A 26,817-nucleotide genomic window follows, 5' to 3' on the forward strand; every position below is an offset into this window, starting at 1 on the left:
CAGAAATTGGTACCAGGAGTGGGGTGAGATGAGTCTGACCATGTGGATTTTCATCTTTTGGAACTTTTGTTTTGGAGCAATGGGCATGGACTTGGTGCTTGGAACTGAAGATGCCTTCTGGAGCAGTAAGCCAAGTTTTATCATGGATTGTTATGATGAGAGTTTGAGAATGCTAAATGCACACATAATTGAACTTGGATATTTGGCTTTTGAACTTTCTAATAGAACAGAAAGACTACAGAAGACTTTGTTGGAGCTGGGCTACTGACATAAGAGCTGGCTGCATTCTGCTGCCCAGGCCCAGTGAGTTTGATCAAGGTTAAATTTGGACTGATGTGCTTGGCTAAAGATATTAGACTGAGAGATTGAAGAATTTAAATTGAAAAAAAACCTCAAGCAAGTTAAAATTACCAGCACTGAGTCTGGTTTTAGGTTACAGAAGCTGCTGTTGTCAACACATTAGCAATCTTAAGGAAGATGGCCTAACTGCTTTACATTAAAACAATGTAGAGGGTAACTAAGGATAAACTATGATAGAAATGAAAATTCTTTGGGAAAAAGTTGACTGGAGAAGAAATCTGCTTTTCAAGGTTATGATTTATTTTGTCCCTGAATTAAGAATGTGGCTGTGTCCTGCATACCTGGCATTAGTTTTGGAAGCATGAGAAAGCTTGCTGAGATGTGGAATGAGGCAGGGTGATGACCCTGGGAGGCTGACAAAGCCACTGGAAGATGGACCATGGTTTGCATGGAAACCTGAGGGTACTTTGGATATACCAGGACTATGAAAGGGCTACAAGGGAGGCTGTTAGCTAGGGATGGAAGTTTTCCTTGACTATGCAGCCCAGATGGAGGGGCAGAACTGGAAAATCTGGAGACCATCAGTCTCTGGTTATATTGGACCTGAACTGCACAAGTTTGATGTTTGTTTGATGGTTGTTGAGTTTTCATTATTCTACTTTTTCTCTGTTATGCCTTATACTAGTTGGAAATGTTTACTCTGTGCCTCTTTATGTTGAAACTATATAACTTGTTTGATTTTACTGGACTTACAGCTAAGAGACAATCTTAAATTTCAGAGGAGACTTGGGACCTTGAATCTATCTTAAGTTGGTCAATACTGTGGGGACCTTTGCAATTGGACTGAATACAATTTACAGTGTGTGATGGTTTTGAATCTATTGGGGGCTAGGGACAGAATGTGGTAGTTTGAATAGATGGCCCCCAATATATCCAGTGTTTTATTAGTTTGTAGTTTGGATCTGCAGCCACCTTGCTGGAGGAGGTGTCACTGGGTGGATCTTTAGGTGTGGTGGTGGGTTTGAAATTCCAATCTAAAGATATGCAACGTGTGCACAATTCCATCTAGAATGCCTGAAGTGTGCTTTTGGCTTCTCTCTCTCTCTCTCTCTCTCTCCCTCTCTCTCTCTCTCTTTCTGCTTGGACCTGTGAAAACAGGCCAGCTTTTTCTGCCATTATGCAACATCCCCTGGATCTGTAAGCTTCAATAAATATCACTTCCTCCATAACTGTGCCTGGTTTGGAAGTCTATCTCGGGGGACCTGAAGCTGTTTGCTACAGTGCTCAAATGCTCATGTCTGGTCCTCCTCAGCAGGCCAGCGCTCTTCCCTTCTCTGTGGTTTCAGTTACCGCAGGTCCCAATGTATTACATAGAAAATTCTAGAAGTAAATAATTGGGTATTTTTTAAAGGCTTCAGTTCTGTGTAGTGTGTGGAGATCTTGTGCAATCCCATTCCATTTGTACTAGAAATGTCTCATCTGCTTTTTTCAGATTACCTACGCTAGACACACTGCCTCTTCATGGGTCAGTCAGTAGCCACTTCAGTTATCATATCCACCTCTGTCCAGTATATCCACACAGTATATACTACCCTCCCATTAGTCAGTAGCCATTTCAGTTACCAGACTGATAACCGTCCTGTGTATCCACACTGTAAACACTACCCTCCCATCAGTTACGCAGGAGCCATCACTGTTATCAGATCAATTGCTGTCCAGCATATCCACATTACACACACTATCCATCCATTATATTCACTCAGGAGTCTCAGTTATTGGAATGTTACAGTATTATGGTGTGCATGCATGACATTAAATTTTGTTTTTCTTTGTTTATTTGAGAATGACAGGGAGAGAAAGAGGGAAAGAGAGAGAGAGAGAGAGAGGGAGGGAGGAAGAGAATGGGCACGCATGCCAGGGCCTTCAGCCACTGCAAAGGAACTCCAGATGCATGCGCCCCCTTGTGCATCTGGCTTACATGGTTCCTGGGGAATTGAATCTCAAACCGGGGTCCTTAGGCTTCGCAGACAGTCACTTAACTGCTAAGCTATCTCTCCAGCCCCAGCATGTATGACTTTTAGCACTATGTGTGGGCTTAGTCATCAACTGGAGATCCTGGAATTCATCCCCTACCCATGAGGAAGATGAGCAAACATGTGTTCCAGGATCTCACCTGTCCTCCTCAGGTCATCTGTATGTCATACCACTGTCCCACACTGCCACCTAAGTTTCAAATCTCCACACATGTGAGTGCCGGCTTCACAGACTACTCGCATATGGATTTATCTGCTAGGGTCAACCCGAGTTTGCCACGTTCTTTCTCACAGTTTTCCCCCCTGGGATGCGAGAATAAATCATGGTTGGGAAGCCAGAAAGAAGCTGTTGATAGTATTTACCTTTAGTGTTGTTGTGACCCTGAGATAGTAGTTACCTTTAGTATTGTTGTAACCCCGGCAAAAAGCTATTTAAAGAAGGGTTTGTTTTAGCTGGTGGTTAAAGAGGCTGTAGTGGCGCTGGGTGGAGAAAACGTGGCAGAGCAAAGACTTTTCTGCCACAGTCTACAGGAAGGGGAGGAGAGGTGATATTGAAAGGGTCCATGGTAATAAATAGCCCCAAGTGTATTCGCTTTTGGGGTTTGAAGAAGAAATGGCCCCCCACAGGCTCATGTGCCTGAACACTTGGGCCCCAGCAGGTGGTGCTATTTGTAAAGTTTGTGGAACCGGTAGGAAGTGCAGCCTTGCTGGGGGAAGAGGGTTGCTGGAGGGCAGGGCTTGAGCTTTCATAGCCCAGTCCCACTTCCTGTTTGCCCCTGGGCTTCCTGACTTATGGATGCATGTGATCAGCTCGCTTGGTCTCCCCCTTCTGCTGCCGTATCTTCCCCACCATGATCGACTCTATCCTCTAGATCTGCGAGCCGAAATAAGTCCCTTCCTTCCTTCCTTCCTTCCTTCCTTCCTTCCTTCCTTCCTTCCTTCCTTCCTTCCTTCCTTCCTTCCTTCCTTCCCTCCTCCCTTCCTCCCTTCCTCCCTCCCTCCCTCCCTCCCTCCCTCTGTCCCTTCTTCCCTCTCTTCATTCCTTCCTTCTTTCCTTTTCCCTCCCTCCTTCCCTCCAGCTGCTGCTTCTCGGAAGCAGTCATAGCAATGAGGAAATCACTAAGATACCTCCCCAGGGATAGGATCATGCCATAGCCATCTGTAATAGCTCACCCTTCTGGAGACGTTTGGAATTGGGACAGAGGGACAATTTCTAGAAAGAAAGGAGATGCCAGGCGGCACCAAACAACAGCTCTCTTTAGCAAAATTTCACAGGGTCTTCCCCACCCCCGCCCTGCATCATTTGTATCAGCTTCCCGGTTCTATATAGGGATCATCTCTGAAGATTGTATCTTAGAGTTTCAATCATGGACCTGTTAATTAGGTGTCTTTTTTTTTTTTTTTCTTTCTTTCTTTTTAACCATGCTTCAGTGCCTTCGGTTCTGTGACACGGGACTGCAGGGAAAAACAGCCAAAGAAGACTAATTAAGACTCCGAGTGCTTTTCAATAACGTACATGGAAATGAACAAATTAACTGACGACTCCAAAAAGGCAATATTGCCCCGGTGGGAATTCCGCGCGCAGAGATAACATTAAGGGGTTGCGATCGTCATGGAGAGGGAACTATGAGTTCTGAGTGATGTTCGGTCCCATTAGCTCCGAGGTGTCAGATGTAATAGCAGGAAAATGTCATAAGATGTTAGGAGACAAAACAAACGGAGGTTAAGAAAGCTCCAGTCGGGCGGGGTGGTGGTGGTGGTGGTTGTGGGGGTGGGGTGGGAAATAGAGGCAGGGGAAACAGTGAGGATTTGTAGCAGCAGGGAGAGTGTTGGCTGCAGTCCTGGGGTAAAGGTTCTGCTTTATAAAAAGCGACTCTCTGTTAGGCATGGACAAGGCCATGGCTGACAGCTTTGCATAGTCACGGTGGATATGAGAGGGTCCCATAGGGATCAACTAGGACCTTCTTAGCAGCAGCATCTGAGATCTCCTCCTCTTCCTCTTTGTCTCTCCAACCTCCTCTCCCTCCTTTCCTTCCTTCTGTCTTGCCTTTGTCTTTTGAGACAGGATCTCATGTAGCTCAGGCTGATCTCGACTTCATTATGTAACTTAAGGTAACTTTGAACTCCTGTTCCTCTTGCCATCCCCGCCCCACATCCTGATTACTGGAATTACAGGACTGCACAGCCACAGCCTTTTAATGAAGTGTTTGGGATGGAACCCAAGGATCTGTGCCTGCTGGGCGAGTACTCCACATAGTGAGCTCCACCTCCAGTCCTGGGATTTCTTTCTCCTTTTTTTTCTTTTCTTTTCCTTTCCTTTTCTCTCCTCTTTTCCTTTCTTTCCTTCCTTCCTTCCTTCCTTCCTTCCTTCCTTCCTTCCTTCCTTCCTTCCTTCCTTCCTTCCTTCCTTCCTCTTCCTTTCCTGCCTCTATTTCTTCTGTCCCTCCTTTCACATGTTTATGCATATGTGGTGCACACTCATGTATGGATGCCTGTGTGCATGCGGGCACATGTGTGCGTGCATATGTATGTATGTGAATGCCAGAGCGACCACTTCAGCTTGCAGCTGTTACAGTGGGGACCAGATTCTGAGCTCATAATCCTAAAGCCAGGGTTTCCCACTGGGTCTGAGCAGAGCTTGAGTTCCAGTCTTCTGCGGCCACTCTTCGTCCACATTATTTATTAAGACAAGGTCTCTAACTGGAACCCAGGACTCACAGATTTGTCTAGTCTAGTTAGCCACCATGCTCTTGGGGATCCCCTGTCTGTGCCTCTTGAGTGCTGGGATTATGGGGCTGCTGGGGGTGGGGGGTGTAACACACACACCTGGCATATACATTGGTGCTGACCCTATGATTGTGTGACAAGCGTTTTATCCAGTAAACACAAGCTCTGGGATTTCTTTATTTCTTCTTTTTCACTGTTTTTTCATTAGTAGAAACTCTGTCTGGATACATCATGTGTTGGTCTCACCATTTCCGTCCCCACTGTTCCCACTCCACTGAGGGCCCTCCTTAGTGGGATTGCCCGTATTCGTCATGGAGTTGTGGGTTCTGAGTTGTGAGAGAAGCAGTCAGTCACTGTGGAGGGGGGCAGTGTCTCTGGACATTCCCTCCCACCCTGTGTGGCTCTTACAATCTTTCTGCCCCCTCTTCTGCACAATTCCCTGAGCCGTCGTGGGGGCGCTTCAAGTCTGCTTTGGTGCTGAGCTCTCGGCAGCCTCTGGGTTTCTGCTGATGTGTTCTGAGTGTCCTCAGCGTCTTGTCTCCACCACCCTGGCACAAGTCGTCAGGCTGGATTCCTTTTTTCTTTTCTTCTTTTTTGGTTTTAGTTTTTCAAGGTAGGGTCTCTCTCTGGCCTAAGCTGACCTGGGATTCACTATGTAGTCTCAGGGTGGTCTCGAACTCATGGCGATCCTCCTACCTCTGCCTCCTGAGTGTTGGGATTAAAGGCGTGCACCACCATACCTGGCCCAGGCTGGATTTCTTCAGAGAAGCTCTAAACTGGATGGGGGACGAGCAATCTGTGCTTTAGCCAGTGTATCAGTTTATTTTTCACTGCTGAGACAAAAATACCCAACTGGAAGCAGCATAACACCACCCCAGCAGGCTTTCCAGCTGGGTGATTCTGAGGCGGGTCTCCACTCGAGAAACACTGGTCTTGGAATTATGATCCCAGAGACTAGTCTCTACTGTCAATTGCAAGCTAACAGGGTCCCCTAACCCTTTTTTTTTTTTGTTCATTTTTTATTTATTTATTTGAGAGCAACAGACACAGAGAGAAAGACAGATAGAGGAAGAGAGAGAGAATGGGCGCGCCAGGGCTTCCAGCCTCTGCAAACGAACTCCAGACGCATGCGCCCCCTTGTGCATCTGGCTAACGTGGGACCTGGGGAACCGAGCCTCGAACTGGGGTCCATAGGCTTCATAGGCGAGCGCTTAACCGCTAAGCCATCTCTCCAGCCCTTCCCTAACCCTTTTGATGCTCCTGCTGGCAGAGATAACAGCCACCACTCCTGCCTTCTCCACCTGGGCACCATGAGAACCCTCTGAGATAAATTCTATCATTGAAAACAGAGAATGTCACATGTATTGTAGCAGAGCTATTTCCTGTGGGAAAGATATGACTATCAGCCACTAGGAAGCCTGTGGCCGTCAGGTTTATCTTGGCTTATGGACTCAAGGGGAAGCTCCATGATGGCAGGGGAAAACAATGGCATGAGCAGAGGGTGGACATCACCTCCTGCCCAACATCGGGTGGACAACATCAGCAGGAGAGTGTGCCAAACCTGGCAAGGGGGAGACTGGCTATAATATCCATAAGCCCGCCTCCAACAATACACTGCCTCTGGGAGGCGTTAGTGCCTAAATCGCCATCAGCTGGGGACCTAGCATTCAGAACACCTAAGTTTATAGGGGACACCTGAATCCAACTGCCACAAAGTCTGATAATTATTTTCTTTTTTGAATGGGTGTGTGTTGTGTGTGTGTGGGCTCACATGTTCTTTGGGAGTGTGTGTGTGTGTGTGTGTGTGTGTGTGTATGCATGTGGAGACCAGAAGTTGATGTCCAGTGTCTTCCTCAAGGACTCTGTATCTTGCTTATTGAGATAGGGTCTCTTGCTGAATTTAAGGCTCACTGATTTGGCTAGATTATCTAGCAAGCAATTCCCAGGACTATTTCTGTCTCTACCTCTCCAGTGCTGGGATTACAGGTACCTGCCACCATGTCTGGCTTTTGGATGGGTGCTGGGGATCCAAACCGAAGGTCCTCACGTTTGTGTGGCAAATGCATTTGTGGACCCATTGTTCCAGCCACCACGAAGCAGAGTACTTTGGTCCACAGTCAGGGCAACAGAATACGCAGAACAGTGCAGTGATGTTGTCTTTGTCTGTGTTAGCGGCGGTGGGGTTGGCAGCACTCCTGCCTAGCACAAGTCGGGGAGGGCCACGATTCTTATACCCAATGCATGTGGTCTTGGGGGTCCATTAGAGCATATAGGAAGTGGAAGGTAGATGGGGCGTGAGGACCCTTAGTGATCAAACTTTTGTGACTCTTCTTTTAAAATTATATATATATATATATATATATTACATATATATATTACATATATATAATACATATATATACATATATATATATATATATATATATATATTTATTTATTTATTTATTTTGAGAGAGCACCAGAGAAAGAATTGGCGCACCACGGCCACCACCATTGCAATCAAACTCCAGATGTTTGCTCCACCTAGTGGGCATGTGTGACCTTGCCCTTGCCTCATCTTTTGTGCGTCTCACTTACGTGGGATATGGAGAGTCAAACATGGGTCCTTGGGCTTCACAGGCAAGCGCCTTAACTGCTAAGCCAACTCTCCAGCCCTTGTGACTCTTTTTTTTTTTTTAAATTTTTTTTATTTGTTTATTTGAGAGAGAGAGACAGAAATAGGCAGAGAGAAAGAGAGTCTGGGCACACTAGGTCCTCTTACCACTGTAAATGAACACTAGATGCATATGCCACTCTGTGCATCTGACTTTGCAGGGGAACTGGGGAATCAAACCCAGGATGGCAGGCCGTCCCTATCACCACTAAGCCATCTGTCCAGCCCTGCAGTGAGTCTTTTTGGTGATGCAGCTACCTTTGAGTCACCTATGCTCCTGCAAGTAACCCATCACCTGAGCTCTGTGAGTGACCCATCACCCATGCTTTTCTAATTATGAAGGTTTACATTGGATGCTAGGGGCCCAGCATCAACTGTGAAGGATTATGTTGATTAGGTTAGCCTCCTTGCAGGGCTGTGAGGGATTACCTTGGTGAGGTCCATTGAGGTGGGAAGATCCGCCTTCACTGTGGGAAGCAACATTCTATTGGCTGGGCTCCTGACTCCTCTAAGAAGGACAGAGCTTGCTGAGCATGAGTGTTCACCAATCTCTGCTTCCTCACTGTGACCCGCTGCCTCAAGTTCCTGACGCTATATGTCTTCCCCCCAACATGGATGGTGACCTGAGACTAAGCTGAAGTGCTAAGTATCTTCAGCAGACTCATCAGTTCACTGAGCTGGACTTTGATGGAGTCATTTTATTTTTATTTTTAATTTTTTTGTTTATTTATTTGAGAGTGACAGAGACAGAGAGGGAAAGAGGCAGAGAGAGAGAGAGAGAGAGAGAGAGAGAGAGAGAGAGAGAGAGAGAGAGAGAGAGAGGGAGAGAATGAGCACGCCAGGGCCTCCAGCCACTGCAAATGAGCTCCAGACGCGTGCGCCCCCTTGTGCATCTGGCTAATGTGGGTCCTGGGGAATTGAGCCTCGAACTGGGGTCCTTAGGCTTCACGGGCAAGCACTTAACCACTAAGCCATCTTTCCCGCCCATGATGGAGTCATTTTTTTTAAATATTTATTTATTTGCAAGCAGAGAAGAGAGAGAGAGAGGGAGAGGGAGAAAATGGGCACCTCAGGGCCTCTAGCCACTGCAAACAAACTCCAGATGCATGTACCACTTTGTGCATCAGGCTTCATGTGGGTACTGGGGAACTGAATCCTGGTCATTAGGCTTTGCAGACAAGTGCCTTAACCACTGAGCTGTCTCTCCAGTCTGATGGAGTCATTTCTTTGGTCTGTTATCATTGGCTTATCTGGGGTGTATAGATGTTAGTTCACATCTCTCCAGGAAAAGTCATGCAACATGTGTGATGAAAGGGTAACGATTATTTCAGAGTCATGTGGTCAGGATAAACTGAGCACTGTATTTTAGTGGCCCGGGATGTGGGAGGGTGATGGTTCAGAAACGAATAAAGAATCAGGCATGAAAGTTGATTTCTGGAAAACATTGCAAAAAAGATTTTTACTTCCCAAACCAAGGGTCTTAAAAAAAAAAAAGGGTCATTGTCTCCCAATTACCTCTCCTCAGCAGCTCTCTAAGGAGTTAAGTGGAAAAGTCCCCAACAGCAGTATCTGGTTTGCACTTCTCTTTAAATTCATAGGTACATAAAGATCAAAGAGAATTGGGGCTGGAGACAAGCCCTCTGCCAAAGGCTCTTGTGGTAGAAATGATCCAGGTGTAGAGCCTGGCACATGGAGTTAGGCTATCACACAAAGGCCAAAGTGACTGGAAGATGGGACCATGCTGCATCTGCCAACATGAGGGTCAGTCCTGGGGCTCCCAGAGAAGGGCAGATGTAAACAATGGGTTCCCACTCTGCTCCAAGTGACGAGTGATTCTGGAGAGGGGAAATAAACACAACACAGTCCTTCAAGGGGGGAAGGAGAGCCCCAGATGACGGGATCCTCCTTAGCTTGGCAGTGATTCAGGATTGGAGTTCTGGGAGGGATTAGCACTCATAAAAATTTTGCAAGAGACCTTCAGGCCTGTGAAACTTTATCCAAGTTATCAAAGAATTGAAAACGCAGAGGCAGAGAAGTGTACATCATGAGATTTATTTTAGGGAGAGTTAAGATAAGAGGGAAAGTAAATCAAGAAAGTCCCCAAGTCAAAAGAGGTTCTCCATTTCCCCCTCCCCAGTGAGAGAGGAGACTGGGAAAATCTCTCTGACATGCTCCAGGGGGAAGGGAAGAAGAGAGGAAGGGAAGGAGAAGGGGAGGGGAAGGGGCGAAGGCTCAGATCCCTAGAAACTGAAATATTCCCTCCTGAAGAGAGGTAGGCCATGAGGATTCGGGAAGTCAAGTCTGGGTGACCTGAAACTTAAAAGGTCACATGGCCGCTCGTCAAGGTTATAGACTGAAGAAGTGCAGCGTACCCCAGAGAGTCAGAAATATGGATGAGTCAGAAACATCCATGGCTGCTCCAAGCAACCCCTTACCCTGCTCTGTAAGCAACACCAATAACACCACAACCGGTTTTGGTATAATGGTACTTTTAATTTTATTTTTATTTATTTATTTGAGAGAAAGAGGCACAGAGAGGCAGAGAGAGAGAGAGAGAGAGAGGGAATGGGTACGCCAGAACCTCTAGCCACTGCAAACCAACTCCAGATTCACGCGCCACCTTATGCATCTGGCTTACGTGGGAACTGGGGAATTGAACCTGGGTCCTTTTTGGCTTTGCAGGCAAGCCCCTTAACTGCAAAGCCATCTCTCCAGCCCTGATGGTATTTTTCTCTGTTGCCTGTGCCCTGTCTGGGGTGAACTGACATGTGCCCATTGCTCTGGGGAAAGTGTTTCTTGTGACCCTCAAGTCCATTTACATGAGTCAGGTATCTAATCAGAATGAGCCTCATTGCCTTCCAATTGGCTGGTGGTCTCAAGAGGAACATGATGACCCAGGAAGGGCCCACAGGGGATAAGTCTGGGAAAGTGAGGAAGACACAGGAAGCTGTCGCTGATGTTGAGGAGGGATCAGGAAGTTGATTGGGTCAGAAACAAGTTTTAGTCCTATCAAGGCAGGCATGGCGGCTGCATGTTTCTGTGGGCCAGTCCCTAGCTAACTGTCAGGAAAAGGCTGTCTGGCTCTGACTCCTTATCAGTGGGACATGGGCAAGCTTCCCCTGTTTGTCTCCATCCTGGGCTTTCCTGACTTCCGCCTCTTAGGTGTGGGTTTTGAGCGTGGTGTTATAGGAATGGGCAGGTGGCGGCCATCAGCACATTGGGGAAGGCAGGGAATGACTGACACAGAGAGTGAGAAGTGTAACGACTGAAAGGTCATTTCACGAAAAATGTTTCCTTCTTCCTAATTTTTTAAAAAAAGTATTTTATTGAGAATTGTTTTTTTTTTTTCTTTTAGAGTGAGTGAGACAGAGAGAGAGAGAGAGAGAGAGAGAGAGAAAGAGAGAATTGGCACACTAGGGCCTCAGCCATTGTAACCGAACTTCAGATGCTTGCACCACCTAGTGGGCATGTGCCACCTTGCGCCTGCATCACCTTTGTGTGTCTGGCTTACCTGGGGTCTGGAGAGTTGAACATGGATCCTTAGGCTTTGCAGGCAAGCGCCTTAACCGCTAAGCCATCTCTCCAGCCCTCTTCCTAAATTTTAAAATGACACATCTGAAAAGGCACTAAGTTGAATAGCCTCCTCCTCCTTCCCTTTCTGCCCCCTCATTCTCCACCCGTTCCTCTTCTCTCCTTCTCCACTCTCCCTGTTCTGTCTCTGCTCTTCCATTACCTTCTCCTTCATATCCTCCACCCTCATCTTTTGCCTCCTCCACCACCCTCCTTACCCCTTCCCATCTGCTCTTCAACCTCCTCCACTCCTCTTTCCTTCCTGTTTCACCTCCTATTTCTCTCCCCCTCCCTCATCTTCTTTTGTGGTGGTGGAGACGGGACCCAGAGCCTTGAATATAATAACTCCATGCTCTACTCCTGAGCTGCTGCCCCAACCCTCACCTGGAAATCCTTGACAGCATCTTTGCTTCTTTTATGGTCCAATTGGACAGCTCTTTTGTCATGGTAAAAGTATGCTCTTACTCTGCATTATGACTTGACTGTGCTTTGTGCCCTTGAAAACTCATGTTGAAGTTTGATTCCCAGTTGAACAATGTTGAGAGGTGGTGAGACCACTAAGATCAGGTTAAAGAGATGAGTTGGTGGTTCAGACACTTGGCTGCAAAGCCAAAGGATCCTGGTTTGATTCCCCAGTGACCACGTGAGCCAAATGCACAAGGTGGTGCAGGCTTCTGGAGTTCGTTTGCAGTGGCTGGAGGCCCTAGCCCAACCTTTCTCTCTCTCTCTATCTGTCTGTCTCTCTCTCTTTCAAATAAAATAAAATAAAATAAAATAAAATAAAATAAAATAAAATAAAATAAAATGGTATATTTGGTTCATTCATGCTGCTATTGTAGGACCAGGTTAATTCCCCCTTTTTTTTTCCTTGAGACAAGGTCTCAAGTAGACTAGGTTAGCCTCAAACTTGATATGTAGCCATGGATTATCTTGAACTGAATCCTCCTGCTTCCACCTTCCAGGTGATGGGGTTACAAGTATTCATTGCCTCACACACCTTGGGAATCAGTTAGTTCTTACAAGCGTTCATGAGCTGGTGCTCTTGAGGGAGTAGATTAGTTCTCACAAGAATGGGTCGTTATACAGTGATCCCATCTCTTCCACACACACTCCCTTACCCTTTTGCTTTCCTCGGCCAGATAGTAAAATATCACATTACACTGAAACTAACTTCTATTGGTCAAAAAATTGATCATATGGCTGGAGAGATGGCTTAATGGTGAAGGTACTTGCCTGCAAAGCCAAATGACCCACTTAAGCCAGATGCACAAAGTGGCACATGCATCTGGAGTTCATTTGCAGTGGCTGGAGGCCCTGGCATGACCATTCTCTCTTTTTCGAATAAATAAATACAAATAATTTTTTTTTAAAAAACTGATTTTAGCAGCCAAGGAGATTATCAGTAATGTACTTGTCTTATAAGCATAAGGACCTGAGTTCAATCCCCCAGAACCCATGTAACAAAATGCTGGCATGGTGCTGCATGCCTGAGATCCCAGTTTTAAAGAGGGAGAGACAGGGTAGATCCCACTGGCTAGCTTGTCTAGCCGAAGTGGTGAGCTCCAAGTTAAATGAGAGGCCTTGTCTGAAAAAATAAAGTGGATGATTGAGGAAGACACAAACCTCTGGCTTCCATTTGTTCACACACCTTTATGTACACACACAAACACATATGAACATACATACATACATGCATACACACCACACATGCACTCTCGTGCAATAAACAAACAAATAAGTAAATTTATTGCAAGCATGAGGACCTGAGTTCAGTCTCCAGAACCCATGTAACAAAAAACTGGGTGTGGTGGCAGATGCACACCTTTCTGTATGGAACATGTGTGTTGTGTGTGGAGTGGTGTGTGTGGCATATGTGTGGGGTGCACACATGTGTGTGACCGTGCAGAACCTTACCACGTAGCTGCATGCCATGGAACTGCATAGCTGACTGCCACGTATGTTCTGATAAAGCCCTGCTTGCTGCTCTGGTATCTGTCCTGTAATACACTTTGCTGCTAGAGTATAGAATGAATGTATAGGCTGAGCTTGGGGCTGGAGTCTCTTTGGGAGTGATCCCAGCTTCAATCCCCAGGGAAATAAACTCCTCTCTTCTGGAGTAATCATTCCAGTGAAATTCCCGCAACATCTCCTTATGATGGAACCTCTTACTGATTCTGGAGTTTGCTGTTCCTTTTTTTTTTTGGTTTTTCGAGGTAGGGTCTCACTCTGGCCCAGACTGACCTGGAATTCACTATGGAGTCTCAGGGTGGCCTCGAACTCACGGCGATCCTCCTACCTCTGCCTCCTGAGTGCTGGGATTAAAGGTGTGCGCCACCACGCCCGGCTGCTGTTCTTATTTTTGTGAACCCCAGCAATTCTCTAGTCTCTGTTACCCACAGGACTGAGTGTATAGGCATATATGGTCACATCCAACCAAACTCAGGCAGCCTCAGGCCCTTGTGACTGTGTGGGAAATAGTCTTAACCACTGAGCTATCTCTCCAGTCCTGGCAAACTTTTTTTTTTTTTTTTTTTTTTTTTTTTTGGTTTTTCGAGGTAGGGTCTCAGTCTAGCTCAGGCTGACCCGGAATTCACTATGGAGTCTCAGGGTGGCCTCGAACTCACAGCGATCCTCCTACCTCTGCCTCCGGAGTGCTGGGATTAAAGGCGTGCGCCATCACGCCCGGCCAGGCACTGGGAAGGTGGAGACAGGATGGACCTCTAGGGCCCCCTAGCTAGCATGCGCTCACACAGGCACCTGCCACCCCAAAAGAGAGCTGACTGAACACATGCCTTTGCAGCTCCACTCATGCTGTCAGGCTGGGAAGACTGACAACATGGATGTCGGCAAACACTGCAGATCAGCCCCTGACCCAGAGCCGCGTGCTTCGCAGTCACCAGCACGCCGCTGCTCCCACCTGACCTCCGCATGACCTCCTCTCTGTGCCGTGTTCCTTTCCTCTGTAAAACTGGCTGACCAGTGCCTTCATCCTTCTGTTGCTAACAGCTGTTCCAACAGGGAAACTGCATGCTTAGCGAGAGTCAATTATACTTGTCCCCAAACCTGTTCATGCAAATATATTTCTTACGGCAATTACAGAATTAGGTAAATATTGCAGTGCCGATGGAATGTGAGTAGGAAAGTAATAGACTTGTCATTTCTATGAAAATTAAGTCAAATGCTTGGGAACGACTTAATAAAGGCAAATTGCTTAACAACTGCTGTCAAATTGAGTGCAGGCAGAGCGACTGTAACATTTTGGGATGATTATATGAATCTGGAAGGAGTCTGGGCTTCAGTTACTTTTAAGTATCTTGTTCCACAAGGGGGCTTGTGGACCAGGTGAAACTCCAAGTGGCCAACATCTACACAAAGGGTGAATGTGCACGCGCATGCACGTGCACACACACGTGCGTGTGCACAGGCATGGACACAATATATTTCAGCTAAAGTATGGTGCTTCCAGGTGCGTTAATCATCTTTCTGTGATTCAACATTGCCACCCGCTTTTCACTTATGATGGGCCAGGGAGTCCCAAGCTGGCCGGCTCAGAGGCTCCTGTGTTTGTATACGCATCCTGATTGTACCACGCACACACACTGTATTTCAGCCGCGGATACAGCCATCTCATGGTAACTCTGCCAGCTTGGAGGTTTCTGCTTATCAACTATATGGCACTGACTATGTTAGTCGAAGTTTCCCAGGGCTATAGAACCAATGGGATGCGTGTGAGTAAATCATCCACATCTACCTGTCTTTTGTCTACTATCTATCATTTGCCCATTTATCATATTCATGTACGTATGTTATCCACCATTTAGCTGTTGATTATCCATTTGAATAAAAGTATCTTATTACCTATGTATCTAAGCAATCTATGTATTAATCACCTATATATCCATCCATCCACTAATCTATTATCCATCATCTTCTACCTTTTCTATCATCTATTCATCATCTATCTACATTTTAATTTTTAAAATTTTTTTTAATTTACTTGAGTGAAAGAAAGAGGGAGGGAGTGGACAGAGAGAGACAGAGAAAGAGAAAATGGGCACACCAGAGCCTCCAGCCACTGCAAAGTAAACTCCAGCCACCTCGTGCATCTGGCTTCTGTGGGTCCTGGAGAAATGAACCTAGGTCCTTTGGCTTTGCAGGCAAGTGACTTAACTGCTAAGCCATCACTCTGGCCCAATATCTACTTAAAAAAAAAAAATCAATTTATTTACCTCTTAGCTATCTTCCATGTATCTATCAATCACCTATGTATCTATTCATGTATCTGTTTTATCTATCACCTACTCATTTATCATCTACATTATCACCTATGCATCTATATAATCTATGTATCTATCATCTATACATCCATCTACTTATCTATTATCTATCTTCCATCTAATCTATCACCTATCTCTCACCTGTCTAGCTGTCATGTGGTGGAATATATCTTAGACAATTGGCTCGTGTGATTGTGGAAATCCAAAGTTTGTAGGGTAAGCTGACAAGTTGGAGACCGGGGGAAGAGTTAACGCTGCAACTGAAGTTCAAGGGCCGTGTAGAGGCAGGATCCTCACCTTCACAGGGTATGTTATCATTTTTTTTCCCCTCTAAAGCCTTTAGTTGGTTTGATGCAGTCCACTGTCACCAAAGGCTCCCATGTAGAAAGCTTGGTCCCAAGCTGGTGGTGCTAGCTTCATCAACATATTGACTGCTTGATGGGTGCATAGCTGAATGGCCCATTAGGAGGTGGGCATGGTTGGAGGAAGGACGTCACTGACAGGGGGCCTTTGAAGAGTATATCTCTTAAAAATAATCATTTACTTATTTGAGAGGAGTTCTCAAGAACAGGCACCTGAACTTCCTGAGCTGCAAACGAACTCCAGACACATGCACCACTTTGTGCATCTGGGTTTATGGGGGTACTGGAGAATCAAACCCATGCCATTAGGCTTTGCAAGCAAGTGTGTTTAACCACTGAGACATCTCTCCAGTCCTGAAAGGTATATCTTGTCCCTGCGTTTCTCAATTCTCCCCATCTCTTTCCTGGTCTTCTCCAACACATTCTGCCTCATGGTGTTCTGCCTTAACACAAGCCAACAGCATGGTGCCAAGTGAGTTGCAGAAACCTCCAAAACTGTGAGCCAACATAAATCCTTTGTCTTCCTCAGATAGTGTGTCAGAGCAAAGAAAAGCTAAGGTGCCCTCCTACATCATGGAAAGTAAATGGCTTTACTCAGTCTTTGTATCTGTTACTTTCTCACTGCTGTGAACAAATCCCTGACCAGAAGCAATTTAAGAAAGGAAGGGCTTATCTAGGCATACAGGTTTTTTTTTTTTTTTGGTTTATTTTTATTTATTTATTTGAGAGAGAAAGAGGCAGATAGAAAGAGAGAATGGGAACTCCAGGGCCTCCAGCCACTGCAAACAAACTCCAGACTTGTGCGTCCCCTTGTGCCTCTGGCTAACATGGGTCCTGGGGAATCGAGCCTTGAACTGGGGCCCTCAGGCTTCACAGGCAAGTGCTTAACCACTAAGCCATCTCTCCAGCCCCCTAGGCTTACAGTTTTTGGGAGATACATTTTACCATGGAGTGGAAGGCAAGGTAGGTGTCACAGAGAAGCTTCAGGTCACTGGGACGAGCTTCCAACCAGACACAGTTTAGGCGAGGAAAGGATTTGTTTCAAGCTTACAGATCCAAGTGAAGTTCCATCAATGGTGGAAGAAGCCAGGCTTCCTTTCACAGATCCAAGCAAGGGGAAAAAGTGCATCAGGCAAAACACCAGCACCAGAACACACAAACCCACCAGAAGAGCTGCTCTCTACACCTCTGGACTGGAATCAGGCCTAGGATCTGTCTGCAGTGACACTTTCTCCAGCAGGCCAGAGACCCAATTTACAAGCTTAATAGAACACCAGAGTCTGGGGGGGCGGTGGGGGGGCGAGGACATACATTCACATTCAAACCACCACAGTAGGTGAGCTCATCACAATGCAGCCAGAGACAGGAAGCAAAAGAGCAAACAGGAAGTGGGGCCGGGTCATAAAACCTCAGGGCCTGCTCCCAGGACACACTTCCTTTAGGAACCAGGTTCCACCTCTGAAAGCTTCCGCAGCCTTCCCAAACAGCGCCACCTGCTGGGGACCCAACTGCTCAAACACCGGAGCCTATAGGGGACATTTTAATTCTACTAGATCTAAATGTTACTATTAAAAAACATCTTTTTTTTTGTGTGTGTGTGTGTCGGGGAGCATTTGGATAATGCTTGCTAAATATCTGGCCCAGCTAAGCTGAACTGCAAGATTAAGGAACATACTGAGTTTTAGCCTTAACCCTCTCCCTTCTTCTCCCAGTTACTTTCCCTTGTAGCCTGGGACCTCTTTCCCTTTATCTTTTTCATAGGGTTTCCTTCCGCACAGCTCTCCTCTAGTGCTGTCTGCAGGCCTGCATCCTCCCATTCTTCCAAACTCAGCTGCGTTGTTGCTTTCATTGTTACACTTATCTTGGCACCCCACCAGCACCCTAGGAGAAATCTCAGGCATGGTGGCATTCTTAGATAATTTTGTCTGTGTTTCAACTCATGAGCTGAATTTTTTTTCAAAGGAACATTAGTTATTTAGACCATAGAATGTGGGGGCCCAGAGAGGAACTTTAGAGCAGCCTAATTTTGTAAATCAGAAAACAGGTCCTCTTATAAGTGACGTTAAATGACCCACATAAAACAGTATTATAGTTTCTCCTTCATCTCTTCATCTTCAATAACTCCATTGCACGTGAAAAATGTATTTTTCATTGGGGTGTTATTGTGCCTGTGTGTGTGTGTGTATGCTTATTGTGCGTGAGTGTGTATGTATGCACACGTGTGCAGGTGCCTCTTGTACACACATGTAGAGGTCAAGGAAAGATACTGGATATCTTCCTCAGCACTTTCTTCCCACTTTATTTCCCAGAGACAGGGTCTCTCACTGAAATTGAACCTTCTCATTTTTGCAACTAGACTGGCTGATCATGGCGCCCCAGTGAACCTCCCGTCTCCACCTCCCGCAGCAGTGGGGTCACAGGTGAGTGAAGCCATGCCCAGCCTTTTACGTGGGTTCTGGGGGACCACACTCAGGTCCCTATGTCTGTACAAGAAATGCTGTTACCCATTGTGCCATCTCATCTTGAAGATGCATTTAATGTGCTTTATTTGAGGTTGAAAAGACCACTTGCTTAGTGCTGAATTATAGTCTAGTATAGCTGATTGTTCCCAGACCCAATCTCTTCTTGCTCAACGGAGCAAAATCTCCCAGACAAGCCCGTTCCTCCCCAAGAGTGGCCAGAAGGAGGAAATGGCAAAGACAAAAATAGAGGCTGCCGGGCTGGAGAGATGGCTTAGTGGTTAAGCACTTGCCTGTGAAGCCGAAGGACCCCGGTTCGAGGCTCGGTTCCCCAGGTCCCACGTCAGCCAGATGCACAAGGGGGCGCACGCGTCTGGAGTTCGTTTGCAGAGGCTGGAAGCCCTGGTGCGCCCATTCTCTCTCTCCCCCTCTATCTGTCTTTCTCTCTGTGTTTGTTGCTTTCAAATAAATAAATAAATAAATAAATTTAAAAAAAAATAGAGGCTGCCCTTGGCAATGATCTTGGCAACCTTACCACATAGCTGACAGCCATGTGTGCCTTTGTGAAGTCCCCGGATGCCTGTTCGCCCCACCTTGATGCTATGGTATCTGCCCTGCTGGACTCCAGCTTGCTGCTGGAGTCTAAAATGAAAGTGCGGGTTGAGCTCCGGGTCAGTGTTTCTTTGGGGAGCGATCCCAGCTCTGTTCCCTGAGTAAATAAACTCCTGTCTTCCACTCTCATTGGTGTTGGAGTAACCATTCCAGAGAAATGCCCACAACACCCTATAAAACACCCACGGCATAGCCCTACTGTGAGGGCTGAGCTAGATTGTCAACTTGATTGGCTGTAGAATCACCTGGGAGACACGTTGCTAGATATGTTTTTTGAGGAAGTTTCCAAAGTGGCTTCATTGAAGTGGGAAGACCCACCCTAACTGTGGGCATCACCATGCCATGGGCTGGGGTCTCAGACTGTAAAGAAGGAGAAAGCTAGCTGAGCATTTGGCATTCAGCTCTCTCTACTCTGCGAACGTGGATGCCGTGTGACCAGCTGCTTTGTGCCCCTTCCGCCATGCCCTCCCGCCATGACAGACTGTGACTTTGAACTGGAGGCTGAAATAAACCTTTCCTCCATTGATTTGATTTTTGTCAGGCATTGTGGTAGTTTGAATAGATGGCCCCCAATATATTCAGTGTTTTAGTAGTTTGTACTTTGCATCTGCAGCCACTTGGCTGGAGGCGGAGGGGTGGGGGGGGGTCAGTGGGCGGATCTTAAGGTGTGGTGGTGGGTTTGAGATTTCAATCGAAAGATATGGAAAGTGTGCCTGGCTGGAGTTCCTGAAGTGTGCTGTGCTGTGTAGCTTTTGGCTTGTGCTTCTCTCTGTGTGTCTGGTCCTGTGAAATCAGGCCAGCTTCTTCTGCTGTCATGGAACTTCCCCTGGATCTGTAAGCTTCAATAAATATCTCTGCCTCCATAACTGTGCCTGGTCTGCAAGTTCATCTCAGTGAACCTGAAGCTGTCTGATACAGGCATTTTGTCACAGCAATGAGTAAAGCCACTAGTATACCTATCCTAAATGTGTTCAGACTTCTCACCTTCCTCTATAGTTGGGCAAAATCATTAGCACAAGCCTCTTTTGCCCTAAATGTTGGGTGGCTCATATGGCTTTTCAAATACCATGATGAAAGTGAAAGACAGAATGGTCTGTGGATACACTTTGGCACCACAATGAAGTTACAAAACCAGAACTTGAAGCACTTTAACTCTGGGAAGGGCTGTAACACACAGTAACACTGGGTTGTGTCCCTCTAGACTTCATTCTGTACTTGACACAGAATATATACTCATGCACTTTTGTTTTCTTTAAGATCAGATTTATTTTATTACAATGTTCAGATTATCAAGAAATAGATGTTACTTGGAGAGAACTTGGAAAACACAACACAGTGTGAAGCAGAAAGCGCAAAACGTCATTTGTCTTCACACACTTCAGAAACAAGGATTTTTAACACTTAACATTTCTTTCAGATTGGGCTTAAAGAAAAGGGCAGGTCTGGAGAGATGGCTTAGCGGTTAAGCGCTTGCCTGTGAAGCCTAAGGACCCCGGTTCGAGGCTCAGTTCCCCAGGTCCCACGTTAGCCAGATGCACAAGGGGGCGCACGCATCTGGAGTTCGTTTGCAGAGGCTGGAAGCCCTGGCGTGCCCATTCTCTCTCTCTCCCTCTATCTGTCTTTCTCTCTATGTCTGTCGCTCTCAAATAAATAAATAAATAAATGAACAAAAAAAAAAAAAAAAAGGACATTCAGTCTTGGTGTGGTGGGATACTCCTGTGATCCACCACTTGGTAGACCGGAACATCATGAATTCAACTTCGAGGTTGGCCTGGGCCAGATAGATTAGATGTAGACAGATATAGATATAAGTATAGGATGATTAGATGTTGATATGATATAGATATATAGATACAGATAGATATAGATGTACGATGATAATAATAACCCCAAGGGGCTGGGGACACGGCTCAGTTGGTAAAGTGCTTGCTGCATAGGCACAAACCTGAATTTGATTCCCAGCACCCATGTAGAAGGCTGGGTGTGAGGGTGTGTACCTATAATCCCAGTGCTGGAGAGACGGAGGCAAGAGACCTCCTAAGGCTTGCTAACTAGCGACACTTGTTGAATTGGTGAGCTCCAGGTTCAGTGAGCCTACCTATACAAACAAGGTGGAGAGTGATCACGAAGACACCCAACATCAACCTCTGGCTTCCATATCTGCACATGTGCGCACGCACGCATGCATGCACACACACACACATATGTGCACACTTCCATGTGTGCCCATGCATGTACATACATACAAACAAATAATATCATTCAAATGTTGACGTTAATATGGTGGATTGAATGAAACGTCCCCCAGGCTATCATGTGTTTGGGATACTTGATCCCCAGCTGGTGGCAATTTAGGCAAGTTGTGGGACCGTTGGGAGGTGGAGCCTTGCTGGAAGAGGTGTGCCTTTGGGAGGCAAGCTTTGGGGTAATATAGCCCAGGTCCACACCCAGTAGTTTTTAAAATTTATTTGACAGAGAAAGAGGGAAGGAGGGAGGGAGGGAAGGAGAGAGAGAGAGAATGGGCATGCCAGGGCCTCCAGTCACTGCAAATGAACTCCAGATGCATGTGCCACCCTGTGCATCTAGCTAATGTGCTAATGTGAGTGCTGGGGAATCGAACCTGGGTCCTTTGGCTTTGCAGGCAAATGCCTTAACTGCTAAGCCATTCCTCCAACTCCACACGCAGTATTTTGACTACTTCTTTCCTACTGATGTGACCCAGGTTTCTTGCTCAGACCTACTACGATTCCTCTGTCATGATGAAACTTCCCTTCAAACTGAAATAGACCCTTCCCTTGCATAAGCTGCTTCCAACCAGGTGTTTTGTCTCAGCAAGAAGAAGGTGGGGACAACAATTATGCTTAGAAAAGATGCGCGAAGGAGGCGGGGTTTTCTGATTGCGCATTACAAGAAAAGGAGACGTGAAGCATTCCAAAACGAGATCTGTGATTCCCAGCCTGTGAGCTCAAGAGATAAGAAGCTGCCAGCCAGGACCCCATGTTTGGCACTGGGGCCTCAGAGATGAAGGGCACGCTCCAGGTGCCTTCCTTTGAAACGCTTCAGACGAGCAGAGGACACAGACGTGTAAGGCGAGTGGCACATTGGTGGCCGACAGGAGACACAAGCAATTTCGGGCAGTGTGTAATTACACGCAACATTATATGACATGGATTTTATGGCCTGTAATAGTGGGCTGTGGCGGTTTATAATTTCTGTGATCAAACTAGAAGCCATAGAACAATGGCCAAGGAAACCTTCCTTAAAGATGATTGCTCATAAAGGGGGAAACAATTGGAATTTCACAAACGAGTAATTATGAAAGCGGGAAAGGTTACTTTGGCCTGTTTTATAACTGTAATAGAAAAATAAAAGTGCTGGGAGACTTTTTTGTTAAAATGTGCCTTTAATTAACTCCGTTAAAGGTTACTGTCTGCAATGAAAGACAGATTAACTAAAAACAGACCAAAACCCGAAATAAACAACAAGACAACCAAGCAACAACAACAACAACAACAACAACGGCAAAACACCGCATGAAAAGCCCAAGGGATATAAAGCTGTGGGCTTGCCCAGAGCGGGAAGCTCTGACATTCGTTCAATTCTCGTCTCTGCCTGGTGTCTATCTTGTGTGGTCTGTCATGGCACTTGGCTTTTCATTATCGCTGTCATCGGGCACTAGGGCCTCATGCTCAGCCGTGACATGCTGCCCGACTGGAGAGTTGAAAAATCTCCCCAAGACTTGGAATCCTGTCTCCATTTCCCCGTCAGGTTCCCACTGACCTTTGGAGGGCTGCTGGGAGGGAGGTTGCCAGTACGCTGCAAGTGACAGGATGGGGCTGGGGAAATGGCTCAGTGACTGAAGCGCTTGCTGCGCACGTAGGAAGACCCGAGTTTGATCCCCGGCACCCACGTGTAAAGCCAGGTGGGGTGGGGTGTGCCTGAGATCACAGAGCCGGGGAGGAAGAGATAGATAGGGACTTGTCTCAGACTGGGGGGAGTTCACCTTGGATTGTCAATGGGATCATGTTGCCCCGACCTATTTTTTCAGCTCAGTGTCTACCAACCTGTTCTAGAACATTCCAGTAGTATAGAGTTCCAGCCCAAGTATCCAGCTGAAGGAATTATCTGCATCTCTCAAATTCACAACTGGCTAAGATGCTGCCTTATGTAGGAGGTGTCAGGGAATTTACTATGTAATTTTTTTTTCTTTCAGAGACTGTTACCTTTTTTTTTTTTTTTTTTTTTTTAAGGTAAGGTCTCACTCCAGCCCAGGATGACCTGGAATTCATTATGTAATAATCTCAGGGTGGCCTCAAACTCATGGCAATCCTCCTACCTCTGTCTCCCAGGTGCTGGAATTAAAGTATGTGCCACCATGCCCAGCCATTTTCTTTTGTTTTGTTTTGTTTTGTTTTCTTTTTTTTTGACAGAAGATTGTGTCCTTTATCCCCTCTTGAAATAACAGGACTAAATGTTGACATTTTCATGTAAAATGACCCCTAAGTTTATGTAGTTGAGAAGCACGGAGCCTTGCTGGAGAAAGTGAGTCTCTGGGGATGGACCTTGAAATGCAGCCTGGCTCCACTTCCTGTTTGACCTCAGTTCCTGACTATGGATACGGTGTGACCAGCTGGCCTCCCCTCGCCCCATTCCTGCTGCAATGCCCTGCCCACCAGGAGGGACTGTATCCCCTCAAACCTGTGAGTCAGAATTAACACTTTCCTTCCTTAAGCTGCTTCCTGTCAGGCGTTTGTTCACAGGAATAAGAAAGTAATAACAAGCAGTGAAAGGAGATTTTTATTCTTGGCCAAGAGTAAGTAATATAGGATATTGACTTGCAAATCAACTTGTTAGCCTGTTGGAAGTTGGGGAGGTTGTAGACAAAGGGTAAGAGAAATGAGGAGGTGGGATAGGCTAATAAAGGGGAGGATTCTGGTATGCCTTTTCTCGGAATGGGTGGTGATTTTCTGAGAATTGAGTCACTAGCTCTTTTTGTCCCTTTGATGGCTCTTTCTTGCCATTTCAGCTAATGTAGCGCTGGGGAGTGTGGTATTTGTGGGGTAATGATAAGATTAGAGGTCCCTGCTATATTTTAAATGTAAAATAGCCCCATAGACTTGTGTGTTTGAACACTTAGTCCCTAGCTGATGTGTGATGTTTTGCAAGGTCGTGGGATCTTTAGAACATAGAGGAAGTAGTTTGTTGGGGCTAGGGTTTGAGGTTTGGTAGACTGGTCCATTGAGTTATGAGCAAGCAGCTGTCATATGTTCCCATGTCACCCGCCAGCATGCCTTCCCCACCATGATCAACTGCATCCCCTTAAACCATGACCCAAGGTAGACCTTTTTCCTCTTTAAACTATTTTATTTTTATTTACTTATTTATTTGACAGAAAAAGAGGGAAAGAGGCGGGGGGGGGGGGGAGATGGAGGGAGGAAGAGAATGGGCACGCCAGGGCCTCCAGCCACTGCAAACAAACTCCAAATGTGTGCGCCCCCTTGTGTATCTGGCTAACGTGGGTCCTGGGGAATTGAACCTGGGTCCTTTGGCTTTGCAGGCAAATGCCTTAACCCTAAGCCATCCCTCCAGCCCTCTTTCCTCTTCTTGTCATGGTCTTGCTAATAGTGATGAGAAAAGGAACACACATCCATGTTGGCAGTTATCTTGGATCCCACTGGAAGTAGAATGTCTGGTTATTTCCATTCTATCCTCAGAGATGAATAGGATGGTTGGGTAGAAACTCAGCTGGGTTACCTAGGTAGGATAAAACCAGGGTAGGGCAACAGAACCTGGATGGCACACCCACTTCCCTGAGCCTCCTTCTCTTTTGTTTGTCAGTGTGGGTTATAGTGACCTTTGTGTTGTTGGGACAAAACCCCTGACCCAAAGCAGCTGATGGGAGGAATGTATTTTTTTTTTTTTTAATTTTGGCTTATAGTCTCCAAGGGAAGCTTCATTTTGGTAGGGGAAAGCATGGAATGAGCAAAGTCTGGACATCATCTCTTCCACAGCAGGTGGAAAACAGCAGCAGAAGAGTAAACTGATTCTGTTGAGGTGGAGCTGGCTATGACACCCCTAAGTCTGCCCCCAACAGCACACCTCCTCTAGCAAGTCTCCACCTCCTAGCTTGTTACCAGCTGGGGGCTAAGCATGCAAGACTTTATGGGGGTCATCTGATTCAAACCACCACAGTGTGTGTGTGTGTACATGTGTGTGCGCGCGTGCGAGCGCGCACGCATGTGTGCATGGGTGTACACATGCGCACACGTGGCAGTGGAGAACAGAGGACAACCTTGGATATTGTTCCAAGCAACTTTTTTTTTGATAGTTTCTCACTGAACCTGGAACTCACTAATTAGGCTTGACTGGCTGACTAGAGAGCCCCAGCCATCAGCTCTGGTTCTGCCTCCCTAGCAGTGGGATTACAAGCTTATGCCACCCCATACCTGGCATTTTCACACAGGTTTGGGCGGGGCATCTAACTCAGGTCCTCATGCTTGGCAGTCAAGCACTCTACTGACCGAGCCATCCTCCCAGCCCCACGCCTCATGCTGGAGCACGCTATTAGCTTGGCTTTGCTCCTGGCTTCCATTCTGGGCAGGAGCATTCTGAGGAGCATGCTGCTACTTGACACACTTCTCTTCTATTAATTTCATCACTTCATAGGCCACTGACTGATGTCATAATGGTTGGGCTCTGGACATTGTCCCTTCTCTCTACCAACTACGTCCCCTCCTCGGAGTCTCTTGGATGTAAACAGATGTTCATTTTAGAAGAGCTTGGTTGTTTCTGATGGATGGGCCTAGACTTTCAAAACGTGAGGGCTTGTCTGTGCATGCTATCTTTGGAGGAAAGGGCACACTGTGTGGCAGTTCCTTATTTTGGATTTCTAAATAAAATCCGGTGTTTCCCCCACCCCTTTCTTATAGCACTTGCTTGGTTGTCTCCAAGGAAGTCAGTTTGAGGGGGAATTAATTAGGTAGCCAGTCAGGGTCGAGGGCCCAGAGAGGGAGCACCACTCCTGCCTGTTTCAGCAGAGCTAGAGTTCAGCATCTCATCCAGCCATCCAATCAGCTCTCTCTCTCACCCCCACCCAGGTGTGCCCATCCCTTCTTGAGCCCATGCCCCCTCATGGACTCTATATCCCTTCCTGCCTTCCACATGGCAGGAGCTCTCATTTCATTTCTCTTAATCTAATAAAAGTCTAAGTCTTATCCTTTGGTCTATGAATTTAATTCTTTAAATTACTAAAACAAGGATCAGGGGATACCCTGAATTTATTGGTTTGTTGGCATTGTCAAGGAGGCCCAAAACTCCTGTTACAAGGTGAGACATCACTGGGATCACACATGTTCCCAAGGGCATCCATTGGCGCTCTCTTGTCATGTCTCTGACTGAAGTACCTCCTGGCAGGAAAGGCATGGCAGCAGGAGCAGGAGGAAATGCTGAGGGAAATGTGTCACTGGGGCCAGGACTTGAGGGCTTTTTTAAAATAGGGGGGCTTCAGGGTTTTTGTTTGCTGTTGTTTTGTTTTCTGTTGTGTGATTTTGCATTGTGTCCATCTCTTTTTTGAGGTACGACTTCAATTCGAGTTCTGATTTTTCTTTAGTTTTTAATTTATGAGGGAGAGAGAAAGAGGGAGAGAATGGGCACACCACGGCCTCTAGCCACTGCAAATGAACTCCAGATGCATATGCCATGATGTGCATCTGGCTAACGTGGGACCTGGAGACTTGAACTTGGCTCTTTAGGCTTTGCAGGCAAGCACCTTAACCACTAAGCCATCTCTCTAGCCTGGCTTGAGGTTTTATAGTCTGTCTTGTT

Source organism: Jaculus jaculus, chromosome 2 (assembly GCF_020740685.1).
Source record: "Jaculus jaculus isolate mJacJac1 chromosome 2, mJacJac1.mat.Y.cur, whole genome shotgun sequence".
Classification (NCBI taxonomy): domain Eukaryota; kingdom Metazoa; phylum Chordata; class Mammalia; order Rodentia; family Dipodidae; genus Jaculus; species Jaculus jaculus.